General features: G+C 41.7%; 1 pseudogene; it reads left to right on the forward strand.

Annotated features, from left to right (window-relative positions):
* Nucleotides 1-2,188: 2,188 nt before the first annotated feature.
* On the forward strand, nucleotides 2,189-2,307 carry LOC126207845 (5S ribosomal RNA; annotated as a pseudogene).
* Nucleotides 2,308-19,021: the final 16,714 nt, after the last annotated feature.

Genomic DNA, 19,021 nt, shown 5'->3' on the forward strand with positions numbered 1-19,021 from the left:
TTTGGCGATTTATAGTGCCAGAAAACTAATTTTCTGCTGCCGATGATTAAAAAGAACAGTCAATACGATTCTTCTTTATCTCATCGAATCTCTCTTTAAATTTTATAAGGGTCAGAATTTTGTTGAGTGTGATTATACGTCGCACGTGAAAAGCTCCATCCTGCTCTATAGATTAGAAATCAAAGTCTACTAGAAGCAGCAAATACTGCACATAAAACTCATGTGCGGCACCTCATTGACTGGCTCAGTTACTGAAGTGTAAGAAGATCATACACGCAGATCAGCCCGCTATCTGAGTAATTTTTTGCATTGTATCTGGACATTATCTCGACCTGAAGGCCGTTAGACGTCCTAGCTAGCGTTGTACTTGAGCTGTACTACGCCACTTTACCGAGGTTTTATAGACTGAAGAGATGATACGACTATGCGGCATGTGACAGTGAAATGAAACTGTCGAACTGTTTGCCACATGCAGCCGTTTTCAAAGTGAGTGACGTAGACAGATGACAACCAAGCGTTGTTTACAGTGCCGAAATGTTTTTTACCATAATGTCAACCGTTCATAAGAGGAATTTACTTAGATGAGGAAAATGTGGTGAAATTAATTTCCTACCTCTTCTCTTTGAAAATAAGAAGCAGCATTTAGCACTGAAGCAAAATCATAATTAGTAAAAGTACTATTGGAACAAGTTATTTGACTGTCAGACAGCAGTATCGATACTTTTGCTCTTTCGTATCTGGATTCTCCTCTGTTATTATGCTAAGTGAAAGAAGAAATGGACAGAATATTAGTTACCTGATAACAGCGAGATATTACTGGCAAATTAACTTAATGCAATGTAATTCATATCTGATTAGTTAATCGCTCTACAAATGAAATATGCATGCCATATATTATATTGCTAAATAGTGAGCAAGCTAACTGTGGTTAGGAACGGTAGGTATTAACAAGCTGTGTTCGAAAGTAAATACATAATTTTCCTGCGGATACTGAACATAAAAGCGGTATTATTGGTTTTTGATCGAACTGGCTACCAATAACAAACTTTAATAAGGATAATAACTATGCTAATTAAAAAAAGAGTAAACAGATTAATTTGTTCGTAAATGATAATGGGTTTTGTTGTACGAAACTGGATGTAGTGTACTTCTTAAAATAATCCAGAACAGAAATGCGGATAACTACATGTAAATATTTTTAAATCATTATAACTCTAAAATATTGTACCTATGCTATTAATTTTTCTTTGTGGTTTTTTCATAATGAAATCTCTGTCATGTATGGGTAAGTTGATCGAACGCAGTATGAAAACATTAACTGTTATTTTATACTGTAATTCTTTGTTCGTGAGAAGCATATACGGCATGGCTCACTACTAAATGAGTGAAAAAATTTACTAAATACCATCATAGGATAAGGGGCACTTTACTATTAGCTGTACATGATGACTTCAAAGTCACTAGCTTTCCCGCTGCGCCAAAAAGGAAGGATTTGATAACGACGAACGAGATATTTAATCCTAGAAGACTAAAGGGGGGAAAATGTTACGTTGTTACTAAACCATCGTAAATTGTGCTGCTCCGTATTTTATTCAAAGCAAGCTATAATTTATGATTTATGCACTAGATAAGAACATTTCTGAAGTCTCCAATGGTATGTACCGTAGCACATCACATAGAAAATAAATACAAAATGTCCGCCGGCCGGAGTGGCCGTGCGGTTCTAGGCGCTACAGTCTGGAGCCGAGCGACCGCTATGGTCGCAGGTTCGAATCCTGCGTCGGGCATGGATGTGTGTGATGTCATTAGTTTAGTTAGGTTTAATTAGTTCTAAGTTCTAGGCGACTGATGACCTCAGAAGTTAAGTCGCATAGTGCTCAGAGCCATTTGAACCATTTATAAAATGTCCTATTTTACATCCTGTGTTGACAATACCAGATTGGAGGGAAGCAAGAATTGTTACCAACTGTAATCGTATATTTTACGAGCGTTTAGTAACCTTTGGTTAATTAGATTTTGTACAAAGAACAATGTTGCAGTAGATGTGTCCGGAAGTGTGACAGAAACAGTGAAAAGCATTTTTCTTTTCATCAGCTGGTATTCTTGTACTTTCACGCCAATAATTTCTATAGCGCAAAATCTCTGTATGAAACCGAATGATTACGAGGTCGTTTTGATATAGTTTCGTGCCAACAGCCTTGCCGCAGTGGTAACACCGGTTCCCTTCAGATCACCGAAGTTAAGTGCTGTCGGTCTTTGCTAGCACTTGGATGGGTCACCGTCTGGGCCTGCCGAGTGCTATTGGCAAGCGAGGTGCACTCAGTCCTTGTGAGGCCAGTTGAGGAGCTACTTGATTGAGAAGTAGTGGCACCAGTAATGAAAACACAACGGCCAGGAGCGCGTTGTGGTGACCACATGCCCCTCCATATCTGCATCGAATGACGTCCAAGGGCTGAGGATGACACGGTGGCCGGTCGGTACCGTTGGGCTTTCAAGGCCTGTTAATATGGCGTTTTTTTTTTAATTTCTCTCAAAAAACAGTTATTCGAGTCTCTATGAAGAACAAATTAATTGTTATACATAGAAGGTAGTTTATCCATTCTGTACCTTGCAAGGATCCTATATTTTTATGGATTTCCTCAAATTAGGAAAGAGTTTAATGTGTTTTGTAGAAATAAGATGACAGTCTCATGAGATACGAGATTTCGTATTTTTATCTGCTTCGACATTTTCTTGTGTATGTTTTCCCCAAGAGTTCCATTTGGTGCTTACAAAAATACTAGAGTTCGTATAGTTAGTATAATGATAACAACAAAAGCAGACCACAGACCACTTTTTATAAGTCTCTAAGCTTTTTGTGGCAGTTTCTTCAAATGTTTCATCTTTTCGTTTCTTGTATTCATACTATAATTTATCTGAGAAACAATATTACTTCGGTTTGAATATGTGAGCGCAGGTAAATTAAATGGCTTGACTGCATATACTCAGAAGTTGTGACTTCAAAAGATAGTTAACACCCAGGAAATATTTAAAATTGTAGTTTTATACTAAGAAAGCTGCACATCTGATGTGACAGATATAATCAGAGATGTATTTACTCAATACTATAAATATGTGCTCTAAAATCTAAATAAATTGCGGACCATAGAAAGTAAACTATGCAGACAGATCCTACATTAAACCATATTAGATGAAATTATAAATACAGAATTCAGGAAGAAAATAACTGCGGATCATTTGTAAATGGCTGCTGTTGAATTTCCATTGAATTGGAATGGTTATCTAACAACCAAGACGTTGGGACAAAGATTAAAATATACCGTAAGTTGCAATTTCGTCGGATAAATTTGTCGGCCAAGTTACAGAAGAGAAATAGTTAAGTCAGGACTTCACCACGAAATAGACGTTGATAAATTATAATAACAACAAACAAAATTAATGTGGAAAATAACTGTAACTGTTTGCTAACTACATACGTGAAGCTGAAGACAATCTAAGGCAAGTGTAAATGTTCAGTTGTTTTCTTCGGACTGTTATAATATGTCTGATACAACGTGCGCCTTAGGGGATTTCTAGAATAGTTAACACTCATATTTACGAGCCACCTGGAGGACTGAGAGCGTAAAACAGGAAATATGCTGAGAGTTCTCTTTCGTCGTGATCTTGAACCGAAGATACAGTTTGTATTCGTGTTCTCTCCGGTTGCTGCAGGTGCTCCTGTCAGTGACGTGATACCTCATGTGCACCCAGCTCGTAGATCTCAGTAGAAGTTAAGGAAGGGAGGGAGGGAAGCGACTACCGGAGGATAGAGATGTAGCGCGTGGGAGCCTCCCGCTGTGTCCCTGATGAGCTCCCGCGGGCGGGCGTTGTCCGCTCCCCGGAGGTACGATGTAGCTTTGCGACCATCACTTCATCTTACCCTTGTTTACAGCTTAGGTGAACTCTTCCTGGACACCCATTTGCAACTTCGCAACGCCTGACACTTACTTCATTATTTGTTCATTATTAGTTGTTTTCTAATTCGAGGTGCTGTGGTAATGCTACAGACAAATGAAATTGTTACTAATCAGAGTAGGATATAGCGCTGTGGATTTTTGGACAGCAGGTAAATGAACAAACCTACAAACAAATTGGCTTCTACACGTTTGTGGTTTGGTAGTTGTATATTTGTAAAGTGCTTTTTTCGGAGGGAGCGCCTGTCTACTATAAAGTTCATACTCCTGACACAACAGAGGTCACTAGATGGCTTAAGCTAAATTACACGGCACGTAACGCAGGAGAAATAAGTATTTGTTATAGTATATTGTGAAAGCCAGAGATGTTTTTAATAACGTAATCTATTACTGTGCAAAATAAGCTCCCCAGACCAAGTATTAGTCATCGTCTTAAATAAGGCCAGTCAGATAAAAAAAAGTAAGTATACTGTTTATTATTTGAAAAGTAATCGCTGTAACTGCTAATAAGTTCATCCCACCGTGAGAAAAGACGGTCAGTTCCTTCATGGAAAAATGTTTGCGGTTGCCAACGAAACTACGATTGTACCAGGCGTGCACCGCTTCTTCCGAAGCAAATCGATGGCCACAAATGTCTTTCTTCAGGCCACCAAAGATACGGAAATCGCGTGGGGAGAAATCGGTATTGTTGAGGAGGAACATAGGGGCTAAGGTTGTTTCCCCTACTCTGCAAGAATTCCGCTAGGAAGCCCTTACGCATCCTCCATACAGTCCCGATCTCACTCCATACTTTTGGAGCCCTGCAGAAAGACATTTGTGGCCGTCAATTTTCTTCGGCTGAATAGTTGCACGTCTGAGTACAATCATGGGTCCGAGGCAACAAAAAAAAAAAAAAAATGATTCAAATGGCTCTGAGCACTATGGGACTTAACATTGGAGGTCATCAGTCCCCTAGAACTTAGAACTACTTAAACCTAACTAACCTAAGGACATCACACACATCCATGCCCGAGGCAGGATTCGAACCTGCGACCGTAGCGGTCGCGCGGTTCCAGACTGAAGCGCCTAGAACCGCTAGGCCACACCAGCCGGCAGGTCCGAGGCAACCGCGAACGTTTTTCCACGAAGTTTCTGATTATCTTGTCTCACAGAGGAATGAATGTATTAACAGTTAAGGCTATGACTTTGAAATAACAGTTTACTTACTTTTTTCATCGGTTTCGATTTAATTTGAGTGCCCCTTTTAAGAGCACACCGGGCGCTTTGGAGCACACTGTACATGGTGTCGAACTGGTACAGGCGGTCATGTGGCCCTCCCTCGGTGACGCAAATCATAGCAATGGAGTAGTATGTACCACCGGGTAGTAAGGATTCAGAGCAGTAAGATGGGTCAATTTGGAGACATGACATGGCGTCATATATAAGGTATCGTGTTTGACATGCGCATGACAACGCCGTGAATGAAGCTGCTTGATTTTTTGGTTTATTAGCTTGAACTACCCAACGTATCGACATGGAATTATGTAACATTCGCGGCACGTCGTGAGAACAGTGATGATATAAATATCCTAACCGACATGGAGTGGAGACGAGTGGCACTGCTTGTCAGTGGCATTCGGTGTCAAACTCGACAGGAATTGTTGCTGTTAAGTGATTGCAGGCCATTTTAACCTGTTGCCAAGCGAACATTGCTTTGAGAACTGCCTGCAGTGGACCTGGAGTCGTGAATGGCCTTTGCTTACAGTGAAATATCAAGCTGCATATCGTTAGTGAGCCAAACAAAGCAGAAACTGCAAGGTGGCTGATTGGGGACGTGTAGTATGTTCTGATGAATTTCTGTTTTTATTTTGTTCGAATAATGCAAGGCGCGAAGTGCACCGACAGCCCGGTGTTGCATTTAAACAACTGTGTTTCGAGTGTGTAGTTCAGGCCGGCGGCAGTTCAGTGATGTATTAGGGGTTGTTTTTCGTACCACGACTTGCGCCTTCCCATTCAAATTATCTTGAACCCAGGGTATTTATTTCAACGTTTTCAGTGACCTCGTGTTGTGCTTTCCTCTACTTGTTCGTGCCGGGTATGCTGTGGACACAGCCGTCTTCCAAGCTCACAACAGCCGTGCCCAGAGCTGTACGCGTATATACATTGTTTGACGAATACTCACGCGCCTTATCACACCTCGAATGATTCGCTAAATCATCCCTATGTTAATCCCATACAAAATATATGCAACTACTGGGAATAGCGTGTGAATCGTAGCAACCAACAGCTCCGCAGTTTGATAGCTCTACGGGATCGAATCGTAAATGAGTCGCTTAACTGGATATGATATAGCTGAAGAATCTTGTGGACTCTTCCACGTCAAAATGAGACCATTATCAAGATCAGGGGCGGTGTTAGAGGGTATTAGCGTAGGGCTTCTTGGGGATGACTAAGTTTTTCTCAGATGTCCTCACAAACACCTTTTACTTAATGGCTGCTCTTGTTTAATTTTTTTTTCAAAATAGACGTATCATTATTACGCGTTCTCTGCTCCGTCAAAGGAAGATGAGACGACAGTTTCATCTCATAAACTTGACGTAATAACCGGTTTCATTGTCGAAGTTTGTCACACATTTTCTCTTTGTTTGATGTGTCATTTAAAAGTTGGACGTGACAGAAACGTAGTTGTGAATAGATAAACAAATACTATCAGCAATGTATTTAAATTGATTCCAGACTTTTCACATTGAAACCTGTCGAATCAGTTTGCTACATTTGTAAGTATGCTTGTAAGTATGTCGTAGAGATCACCTGATACAGAAAGACAGTTACTTTGTTTCCGTGCTAGAACGAGCTCAAAAATTTTCTGTTAATCGGGCCTTGTCTCATTTGTTCAAATGGTTCAAATGGCTCTGAGCACTATGGGACTCAACATCTTAGGTCATAAGTCCCCTAGAACTTAGAACTACTTAAACCTAACTAACCTAAGGACATCACACACACCAATGCCCGAGGCAGGATTCGAACCTGCGACCGTAGCAGTCCCGCGGTTCCGGACTGCAGCGCCAGAACCGCTAGACCACCGCGGCCGGCTGTCTCATTTGTAACAGGTAGAATACACTGTGTCACTTTCAAGACAGATCAATATCCGGCGGAGAGCTCTACATCTACATCTACATTTATACTCCGCAAGCCACCCAACGGTGTGTGGCGGAGGGCACTTTACGTGCCACTGTCATTACCTCCCTTTTCTGTTCCAGTCGCGTATGGTTCGCGGGAAGAACGACTGTCTGAAAGCCTCCGTGCGCGCTCGAATCTCTCTAATTTTACATTCGTGATCTCCTCGGGAGGTATAAGTAGGGGGAAGCAATATATTCGATACCTCATCCAGAAACGCACCCTCTCGAAACCTGGAGAGCAAGCTACAACGCGATGCAGAGCGCCTCTCTTGCAGAGTCTGCCACTTGAGTTTGCTAAACATCTCCGTAACGCTATCACGGTTACCAAATAACCCTGTGACGAAACGCGCCGCTCTTCTTTGGATCTTCTCTATCTCCTCCGTCAACCCGATCTGGTACGGATCCCACACTGTTGAGCAATACTCAAATATAGGTCGAACGAGTGTTTTGTAAGCCACCTCCTTTGTTGATGGACTACATTTTCTAAGGACTCTCCCAATGAATCTCAACCTGGTACCCGCCTTACCAACAATTAATTTTATATGATCATTCCACTTCAAATCGTTCCGCACGCATACTCCCAGATATTTTACAGAAGTAATTGCTACCAGTGTTTATTCCGCTATCATATAATCGTACAATAAAGGATCCTTCTTTCTATGTATTCGCAATACATTACATTTGTCTATGTTAAGGGTCAGTTGCCACTCCCTGCACCAAGTGCCTATCCGCTGCAGATCTTCCTGCATTTCGCTACATTTTTCTAATGCTGCAACTTCTCTGTATACTACAGCATCATCCGCGAGAAGCCGCATGGAACTTCCGACACTATCTACTAGGTCATTTATATATATTGTGAAAAGCAATGGTCCCATAATACTCCCCGGTGGCACGCCAGAGGTCACTTTAACGTCTGTAGACGTCTCTCCATTGATAACAACATGTTGTGTTCTGTTTGCTAAAAACTCTTCAATCCAGCAACACAGCTGGTCTGATATTCCGTAGGCTCTTACTTTGTTTAACAGGCGACAGTGCGGAACTGTATCGAACGCCTTCCGGAAGTCAAGGAAAATACACTCCTGGAAATTGAAATAAGAACACCGTGAATTCATTGTCCCAGGAAGGGGAAACTTTATTGACACATTCCTGGGGTCAGATACATCACATGATCACACTGACAGAACCACAGGCACATAGACACAGACAACAGAGCATGCACAATGTCGGCACTAGTACAGTGTATATCCACCTTTCGCAGCAATGCAGGCTGCTATTCTCCCATGGAGACGATCGTAGAGATGCTGGATGTAGTCCTGTGGAACGGCTTGCCATGCCATTTCCACCTGGCGCCTCAGTTGGACCAGCGTTCGTGCTGGACGTGCAGACCGCGTGAGACGACGCTTCATCCAGTCCCAAACATGCTCAATGGGGGACAGATCCGGAGATCTTGCTGGCCAGGGTAGTTGACTTACACCTTCTAGAGCACCTTGGGTGGCACGGGATACATGCGGACATGCATTGTCCTGTTGGAACAGCAAGTTCCCTTGCCGGTCTAGGAATGGTAGAACGATGGGTTCGATGACGGTTTGGATGTACCGTGCACTATTCAGTGTCCCCTCGACGATCACCAGTGGTGTACGGCCAGTGTAGGAGATCGCTCCCCACACCATGATGCCGGATGTTGGCCCTGTGTGCCTCGGTCGTATGCAGTCCTGATTGTGGCGCTCACCTGCACGGCGCCAAACACGCATACGACCATCATTGGCACCAAGGCAGAAGCGACTCTCATCGCTGAAGACGACACGTCTCCATTCGTCCCTCCATTCACGCCTGTCGCGACACCACTGGAGGCGGGCTGCACGATGTTGGGGCGTGAGCGGAAGACGGCCTAACGGTGTGCGGGACCGTAGCCCAGCTTCATGGAGACGGTTGCGAATGGTCCTCGCCGATACCCCAGGAGCAACAGTGTCCCTAATTTGCTGGGAAGTGGCGGTGCGGTCCCCTACGGCACTGCGTAGGATCCTACGGTCTTGGCGTGCATCCGTGCGTCGCTGCGGTCCGGTCCCAGGTCGACGGGCACGTGCACCTTCCGCCGACCACTGGCAACAACATCGATGTACTGTGGAGACCTCACGCCCCACGTGTTGAGCAATTCGGCGGTATGTCCACCCGGCCTCCCGCATGCCCACTATACGCCCTCGCTCAAAGTCCGTCAACTGCACATACGGTTCACGTCCACGCTGTCGCGGCATGCTACCAGTGTTAAAGACTGCGATGGAGCTCCGTATGCCACGGCAAACTGGCTGACACTGACGGCGGCGGTGCACAAATGCTGCGCAGCTAGCGCCATTCGACGGCCAACACCGCGGTTCCTGGTGTGTCCGCTGTGCCGTGCGTGTGATCATTGCTTGTACAGCCCTCTCGCAGTGTCCGGAGCAAGTATGGTGGGTCTGACACACCGGTGTCAATGTGTTCTTTTTTCCATTTCCAGGAGTGTAGCATCTACCTGGGAGCCTGTATCTAATATTTTCTGGGTCTCATGAACAAATAAAGCGAGTTGGGTCTCACACGATCGCTGTTTCCGGAATCCATGTTGATTTCTACAGAGTAGATTCTGGGTTTCCAAAAACGACATGATACTCGAGCAAAAAACATGTTCTAAAATTCTACAACAGATCGATGTCAGAGATATAGGTCTATAGTTTTGCGCATCTGCTCGATGACCCTTCTTGAAGACTGGGACTACCTGTGCTCTTTTCCAATCATTTGGAACCTTCCGTTCCTCTAGAGACTTCCGGTACACGGCTGTCAGAAGGGGGCAAGTTCTTTCGCGTACTCTGTGTAGAAATGAATTAGTGTCCCGTCAGGTCCAGTGGACTTTCCTCTGTTGAGTGATTCCAGTTGCTTTTCTATTCCTTGGACACTTATTTCGATGTCAGCCATTTTTTCGTTTGTGCGTGGATTTAGAGAAGGAACTGAAGTGCGGTCTTCCTCTGTGAAACAGCTTTGGAAAAAGGTGTTTAGTATTTCAGATTTACGAGTGTCATCCTCTGTTTCAATGCCATCATCATCCCGGAGTGTCTGGATATGCTGTTTCGAGCCACTTACTGATTTAACGTAAGACCAGAACTTCCTAGGATTTTCTGTTAAGTCGGTACATAGAATTTTACTTTCGAATTCACTGAACGCTTCCCGCATAGCCCTCCTAACGCTAACTTTGACATCGTTTAGGTTCTGTTTGTCTGAGACGTTTTGGCTGCGTTTAAACTTGGAGTGAAGCTCTCTTTGCTTTCGCAGTAGCTTCCTAACTTTGTTGTTGAACCACGGTGGGTTTTTCCCGTCCCTCACAGTTTTACTCGGCACGTACCTGTCTAAAACGCATTTTACAATTGCCTTAAATTTTTTCCATAAACACTCAACATTGTCAGTGTCGGAACAGAAATTTTCGTTTTGATCTGTTAGGTAGTCTGAAATCTGCCTTCTATTACTCTTGCTAAACAGATAAACCTTCCTCCCTTTTTTTATATTCCTATTAACTTCCATATTCAGGGATGCTGCAACGGTCTTATGATCACTGATTCCCTGTTCTGCACTTACAGAGTCGAAAAGTTCGGGTGTGTTTGTTATCAGTAGGTCCAAGATGTTATCTCCACGAGTCGGTTCTCTGTTTAATTGCTCGAGGTAATTTTCGGATAGTGCACTCAGTATAATGTCACTCGATGCTCTGTCCCTACCACCCGTCCTAAACATCTGAGTGTCCCAGTCTATATCGGGTAAATTGAAATCTCCACCTAAGACTATAATATGCTGAGAAAATTTATGTGCAATGTATTCCAAATTTTCTCTCAGTTGTTCTGCAACTAAAGCTGCTGAGTCGGGAGGTCGGTAAAAGGAGCCAATTATTAACCTAGCTCGGTTGTTGAGTGTAACCTCCACCCATAATATTTCACAGGAACTATCCACTTCTACTACACTACAGGATAAACTACTACTAACAGCGACAAACACGCCACCACCGGTTGCATGCAATCTATCCTTTCTAAACACCGTCTGTGCCTTTGTAAGAATTTCGGCTGAATTTATCTCTGGCTTCAGCCAGCTTTCTGTACCTATAACGATTTCAGCTTCGGTGCTTTCTATCAGCGCTTGAAGTTCCGGTACTTTACCAATGCAGCTTCGACAGTTTACAATTACAGTACCAATTGCTGCTTGGTCCCCGCATGTCCTGACTTTGCCCCGCACCCTATGAGGCTGTTCCCCTTTCTGTACTTGCCCGAGGCGAAGATTATTCTAAGTAGGATACTTAGGTTTATAAAGTGTTAGAGAGTCATGGTGTACACGTATGTTAGAGAAAAATAACACTAGTTAAAGAAATAATGCCAATAAAAATATCAGATGTTAATGTTCACGGGACATTTTCTGAACCCTTCGAGATGAGGGCTGAGTCAGACTAGGCAATGATTCGTAACTAGTCACATTTAACCTCGTGCTGAAAAAAAAAATAGAGTACGGAAGACTGTAATGAATGAAGGAGGAAAGGAGACTAACTGTCTAGGTCTAGGTCGAAAAGACAATGGCTGCAGATGATGTGCCTTACATTCACGGATGATCTACTTCCTACTAAACTGAGAAAGAGAGGGCTCAAGATATTCATTGTGAATACGAAGATTCTAATGACGGAAGATTTAAAAACATGATTCTATATTAACGTGAAATAGAGACAAAAAAGTAAGGTCACGGCATTACACAACATTTGCAAAGATAGAAGCTCTCTATGGTTCAAAGCATCTGACATTTACGAGTAGCAAGAAAGGAAAAATGAAAGAACTATAGAAATACCAGTGAAAAATCGACAGGAAATTCTTCAGTGTAAAAAATGAAAAGCGCGAGGAAGAGGGAATCTGATGATCTGTACATTCAGGCACAGAAGGAAAAAGACAATACGCTTAAGAAAAGTGAATATGAAAATATAACTATTGGTATTATATTACTGTCGTTGTGGAACAATTGATATTGAGAAGAATGATCAGCCAGAATGGAAAGAATTAAAACTGCTTTTTACCTCAGTCTGAAAATGCCATGCAAATCACTTAATAATTGTCTGGCTTCGAGAACTGCAGGTGGCTGGCAAAAAAAGTTGAAAATGTTAAGTGTCAAGAGCGCAAGGCATTACACGCAGATGCGACCTTAAATCCCGTCTAAACACATGTTTAAAAACTAGCTTATAGAATGAGATTAGCTACCGGTGCTATCTCTCACGTCTGCATAAAATTAATATTCAGGATACGCTGTTTGTAAGTGTGATAATGTGTCAGTCGGAAATATAAACCGTCTCTTGTTCTTATGAAACAATGAACTTGCGGGCCAAAAACTTACGCAGAACTGGAAATATTACATGTTCAGTTCCTTATAACGCGAAAGTCCTTACAGCACTTACTTTTTTTATATCCAGAAGTGGTCTATTTGCACTAATGTGTGTGTCAGTTTATGGCAAATTCCCTCTGAGACGCCATCCCAAAAATTTATAGCCATATTACTGCTTTTGTGTATTTTCTCTGGCTAGCTAATTGGCTTTTAATTTTGAGTTTAGATCTGAAGATATTTTATACATTTCGGTGGAAAATTCGTAAAAACTGGAATCAATGAACACAATACAAGGCTGAGCAACAGTAGATTAAGAAATAACATTTTCAAATACAGTTCCAAGTTAAGAACGGTCACAAAATGGGTTCAGAAATTAAAACAGGGATACGGGCGAGATAAGGATTGACAAAAAGGAACGCTGAAACAAAGAAATGTTTCCAACGATGGTCGGTAACTTCAAAGAGCACCAGGAAGACTAAAGTACTATGCTAGGAATACAATCCAGAAACAGTGAGGAAGAGCCTTAATGAAAGACTGAGAAATTTATCGGCGGAGAAAGATAATTACTTGTTTCCTGCGCTTCTAAGTAGGCCAAATGTACAAAGAAGAAGATTGTCGTATAAAACAAACAAAAATTCTCAAAAATCTGCTGACATTTGCCCTAAGCGACTTTCGTAAACTACGGAAAATCTAATTTTATACCGCTGGGTGGTGGAACCACCATCCTCCCTATTACGATTGTAGTCTCTTACAACTGCACCACTCCGTTCGGTTCTATAGGTCCTGTCAAGGGTTTTCACACAAAATGCACTTGGTCAGCTTTAATTAAAATATTTTTATTTGTGGCACTACGTAGCGTATGTTGGGAATTCCATTGTTTCATTTGTGTTTTGAAGATCACGTCCCTCTGGTACTGGGCATTTGTGTTTATGCATAATTGTAGCCGTTCACGAAAATGCGCAGCAGCGTCAATTGCCGTCTGACGTGGAATACAAACGTTTTTTTCCCAGTTTGTCCTCTTCAAATCTCCAAGGCTCTGACATTTGTTAACATAAACTGGGGACTTGAGATAGTCCCGCAAAAAGACGTCACATAAACTTAGGTCAGGGAAGTAAGGAGGCCAGTGATAATTATTCACCGTGGTTTCAAGCATGGTTTCACAAAAGGCTCGAAGTGTTACCGATCACCTTAACTAAGTTACTGACATATCTGAATTTTGTATGGATGATAATGAAGATCTTTGTATAGAATCCTTCGCATTGTTTACTCGGTAGTTAGTAAACTTGCAGCACGCAAGCGGACTGACCGTTTAGAGATCTGCATCACGGACGTCCAAACTCGCCCCATGTTTTCGGGAGTACGGGCTGTATTGACAGGGCCAAGTGGTTTCCGTGACGCTCCCTGTATACTCGTTTCTCGAACGTAATTGAAAACGAACATCACATATCTTACTGTATCTAAATTAAATCTGTACTTCGTAAATTTTATGGGAGACGATGCGTTTTATTGTCCCGTATAACATGCTTTCTGTTTCATTCACAGATGAAGCACGAGAACATATTAACTGTGTTATGCCTCTTTGCTGATTGTTAGTGGTTTCCGTTTTCATGGTTCATAAGGTGAAACGGACTGCTACGTGTCTGAGGAGTACTTACAGTTTCCGCTCCGTTGGAAACTTATTTTTATTCTTGAAGAGTTATCATCTTGAACTTGAATCACGTTTCTACTGCATGCTTCTTCTTAGGTACTTGAATATATAAAACGACCACTTTCTTGTACCGTTTCCATTTAATGAGCTTGTAAATTTCTCTACTTTTTTTTAAAATACGTTGCTGTACAACATTGCTGCAGTTGCACCTTGACCATTGACTCTTGTCTAAGTATACACATTCAGAGACCTCAGATGAGTCGGTCACCAATAAGTGTAGTATATTTCTGCATGAGCGACTTTTCGAGGTAATATTCAGAGCAAGGTTTTCAAATGGTTTCGCAGGAAATGTGGACTCGTCCCCCGTGTCCGTTCGCTGCCGAAAGGACACCTTACTAACAAGAGAATCAAGTCAGGAAATAGTGAAAAGGTTCAGGCATAGGTGTTCGTCATCAATTTACGTGTCTATTTTCCATTACAATCCGGGGTTCAATGCTTCCCTGACACCTGAAAATGCTTTATCTAACAATGAATCCCACTGACAGGAAACCATAAATTATGAGCTGCTACAATTAAAAATTCGCCCCAGTCTCTCTGTTATCTGATTTTTCCAGAAACAAATGGTGCTGGTATCATGTAACCTCGAATGTATCAGATGCAATATCGAAGTTGTTATGACAGTAATCTACCGTTATGCTTTCCTTCAAATTCACTGTCATAATACATCTTATTTATCACCGCATTCTACTGAGAGAAAAATGATTTACAATTCCTTTTTCTTGTGGAATAATGCGTGTCATTCTCTATAACATCTCTCTCTACTGCACAGTTCGCGAAAATCTGAACTCTGAAAGGTCAGAATAAAATCACTGATTACCTCCGCTTAAAGCTTCGTGAAAAGGTTTTTAATGAGAGATTCAAGAATATTCTGCATACTCCTGCATAGCGTTACGGCAAGTATTGTGTTAATAAATTAGATTAATTGAAACTCGTACGCAGGCAGTAAAAAGTTATTCTCCTCCGATCCCACCAAACTGAAAAAAATATTTAATACGAGTATATGACGCGACGAAATATTACCTCTGCTGCGCGTTTCATCTTGATTTGCAAATTATAGACGTAAATATCGAAATTCAGTCACTAAAACGCAATACTGAAATTTAATTCTGTCCAGAAGCATCACGCAATAAGGGAAACTGAGCAATGAACCCGAGAAAACAAAACGTGCAATGCATTCGAGGAAATGAAACAAAAAAGAAACATTCATTGTAACAATATGAGTTGGATGGTCTAGTGGTAAAGCGCATGCGTCTAACCCGAAAGGTCGCGCAATCGAATCTCGGTGGATTGCGGGATATTTCAGTGTGCCTTTAATCTAGATTTCATCTCTCAGTGATGTAAAGATTCTCCAGGGACGATACCTGGTCCAGATTCGACTTTAAGGTGTACATCGCCTTTAGCTGGTAGGATTACTGAGGTACATTAGGGACACACAAGTCGTCGAAGTGGTGTCAAATCAAAATACTTGCACCAGGCCGTTGCATCACAGGAACTATTATCATTATTATTGTGGTAACTGTATGACATCTGATAACGAAAGCACACAGTCACCAGTGCTTGCCAAAGGTCTTATCTTAAATGTTGTGTACATATTTGATAACAGCGAACCAGACCTCATTCGATATCATGCGGATGTTCTTCTGTGTGTCGCGAGTGTATTCTGTTAGCTGCAAAAAGCAATCACACAAGTGAAGGAATCGAACATAGAAAAAAGTCGCAAAGATATTACATGTGCATCACGGTTTTACCATTGAAGTAATAACGCCACATTATTTTTTCCGTTCTATGTAGTCCCACCAACCTGCTTTCCTCGTATCTCGAAAACACGTTTCCTCGCACCAAGTGGATTCTAGTTGAGTAACCTCAAATGATACAGGAATAGGTTCGTCACTCGTTAATCTTCGCTACTGTGAAACACACGTCTTCATATAAACAAATGCTCATAGCTCGTATGGTACGCAAAAATTTTTTTGTTGGTTTAGTCCTTACTGTCTTCTCCCAAAATCTGTAAAGCGAAGATATGAAGGGTAGCTGCGAATACAAAAAATAAGCAGTCGCGGACTGCCGGTGGGGAACCATCCCTGTTTCTTCTTCTCTTACTATCAAATCTATTCATCAAGAATCAGTAACATTAATGGGCATGGGTTCCTTTGAAGTAAAATATTCCGGAGGTAAACTAGGTTCCCTTTCGGATCTCCGGGCGGAACCTACTTCGAAGAGATTTAGGCCGAAGGGAACTTTCAGGTTGAGAACATGGAACGTTAAAAGTTTGAACAGGCCAGGAACGTTCCAGACATTATTAGACGAATTAGATAGATACGATGTAGACATTACAGCTATTCAAGAAACTCGGTGGCAGGGGGAGGGTAGAATAAAGCGGGGTAACTATACATTTTTCTATGGAGGTGCGGAAGCTTATAGTTTCGGAACAGGTTTCGCAGTACAGAGAAAAGTGCTTCACGCAATCAGAGATATAAGGTTCATTAGTGACCGACTATCAGTTATAGTGTTGTCCGGCAGGTGGAATAGACTAGTAGTAATTAATGTACACGCACCAACTGAGGACACTGAAGAGGTTGTTAAAGACGGTTTTTATGAAGAACTAGATCAACTGTGGGATGAGTTCTCCTCGTATGATACAAAATTAATCATAGGTGATTTTAATGCGAAGATAGGGAAGGAGGAAGCATTCCGATCTGCAATTGGGAGAGAAAGTTTGCATAACATTTCGAATGATAATGGCACAAGGGTGGTTAATTTTGCTGTTTCAAAAGACATGATTGTTGAGAGCACATACTTCAAAAGGAAGGACATTCATAAAGCAACGTGGGTCTCTCCGGATGGACACACCCGAAACCAAATTGATCATATTCTTGTAGATCGGAGACGGCACACTAAATATTTATTCAGTTGTACCTTTGTGCCAATGAACCAATTTCGTATAGAAAATTTTAGGACTTTCAGGGGAGCAGACTGCGATTCTGATCATTTTCTTGAAGTTGCCAAAGTTCACCATCGGCTATCTACAGCAACATCAAGGTGTCACAATGCAGAACTTGTTAGGTTCGATACTGACAAGATAAATGATGAAAACTTTAGAAGAAGGTGCGTGATAGAAATTTCAAATAGGTTTGATGCTCTCACGACACAGGAAGATCAAGACGAGGATGTAAGTAAACAGTGGATCACTGTGAGGAATAATATCAAAGAAGCAGCGAAGGTCACAATAGGTACAATTAAGAAGAACAGGAGGAAACTGTGGTTTGATGAGGAATGCAAGAAATTGGTAGAGGAAAGGAGAAAAGCGCGATTAGATTGGGATGGAATGGGAGACAGAAAACGAGAGGAGTTCTTGAACTTGAGGAGGGAAGTTGGTCGTAGGCTACGGGCAAAGAAGAGGGATTAGATGAACAATCAAATTACAAAAATGGAAACAAACAGTAAAACAAAAAACATTAAGGAACTTTACCTAGACATAAATGGGTATAGGAAGGGCTTCAAGGCTAGGACAAATGCACTTCGATGGGATGCTGGGGGAATACTGACAGATCCCAGTGCTATATTAAGTAAATGGAGGGCGTATTTTGAGCATCTATTAAATGTACACCAGGAAGCAGGAAATGAGCAGGCGTACGAAATACATACAGCAGAACCCCAGATACCTGAGCCAACGTTAAAGGAAGTAAGAGATGCAATCAACAAATTGAAAAACCATAAAGCACCAGGATCAGATTGCATAACTGCAGAATTAGTTAAAAATGGGGGACAGAAATTGGTGGAAGTAGTTCACAAAATGATAACTAAAGTATGGAACTGAGAGATGATACCTGAAGAGTGGCAGGAGTCGATTATGATCCCAATTTTTAAGAAAGGTGACAAAATGGATTGTAGTAATTATAGAGGAATATCGCTATTACCAGTATGTTCCAAAATTTTCTCGAATATTGTGCTAAGCATGCTTACACCATATGCAGATCAAATTGTGGAGGATTACCAAGCCGGCTTTCGGAGGAACAGATCAACTATAGACCGAATATTCACTCTGCGTCAAATTTTGGAAAAGAAATGGGAATACAATAAACCAATTCATAATCTTTTCATATATTTTACAAAAGCATATGATTCAGTAATGCAATCAAAATTGTACAGAATTCTTTTGGAACTTGGAATACCAAAGAAGTATGTTAGACTTATAGAAGCGAGTTTGAAAAACACGAAAGGTAGAGTACGCGTGGGGAAATTGGAGTCAGAAGAATTTGTAATAAAGAACGGACTTAAGCAGGGAGATGCCCTGTCTCCGCTACTTTTTAATTTAGTCCTAGAATATATTGTACGAATGGCAGCAGATAATTCAGAGGGTAACAGCAAATGCGAATGCGTTAATCAAGGCTAGTGAAGATGTAGGTCTAAGGATAAGTGAAGACAAAACTAAATACCTGATTACTACTAGAATGCCAACAGCAGTAGATCAGGAAATGTTAAGAGTTGGAGACATGCAGTTTGAAAAAGTGAACACATTTAAGTATCAAGGCGTGGACATCACTTCGAGAAATGAGATTGAATCCGAACTGAAGAAGAGATTATGGGTGGGAAATGCGTGTTACTTCTCATTGAATAGATTACTTTCATCACGGATATTGTCTATGAATTTAAAGATTAGAATATGCAAAACTATTATTCTACCAGTTATGCTCTATGGGTGTGAGACTTGGTCTCTCACTGTGCAAAATGAAAAGCCGCTTCGAGTGTTGGAAAATAAATTTTTGAGGAAAATTTTCGGAGCAAAAAGGGATGACATTAGCGGAGAGTGGCGAAAACTGCATAACGAAGAGGTTCAC

The sequence above is a fragment of the Schistocerca nitens genome, chromosome 1, assembly GCF_023898315.1.
Source record: "Schistocerca nitens isolate TAMUIC-IGC-003100 chromosome 1, iqSchNite1.1, whole genome shotgun sequence".
NCBI lineage: Eukaryota > Metazoa > Arthropoda > Insecta > Orthoptera > Acrididae > Schistocerca > Schistocerca nitens.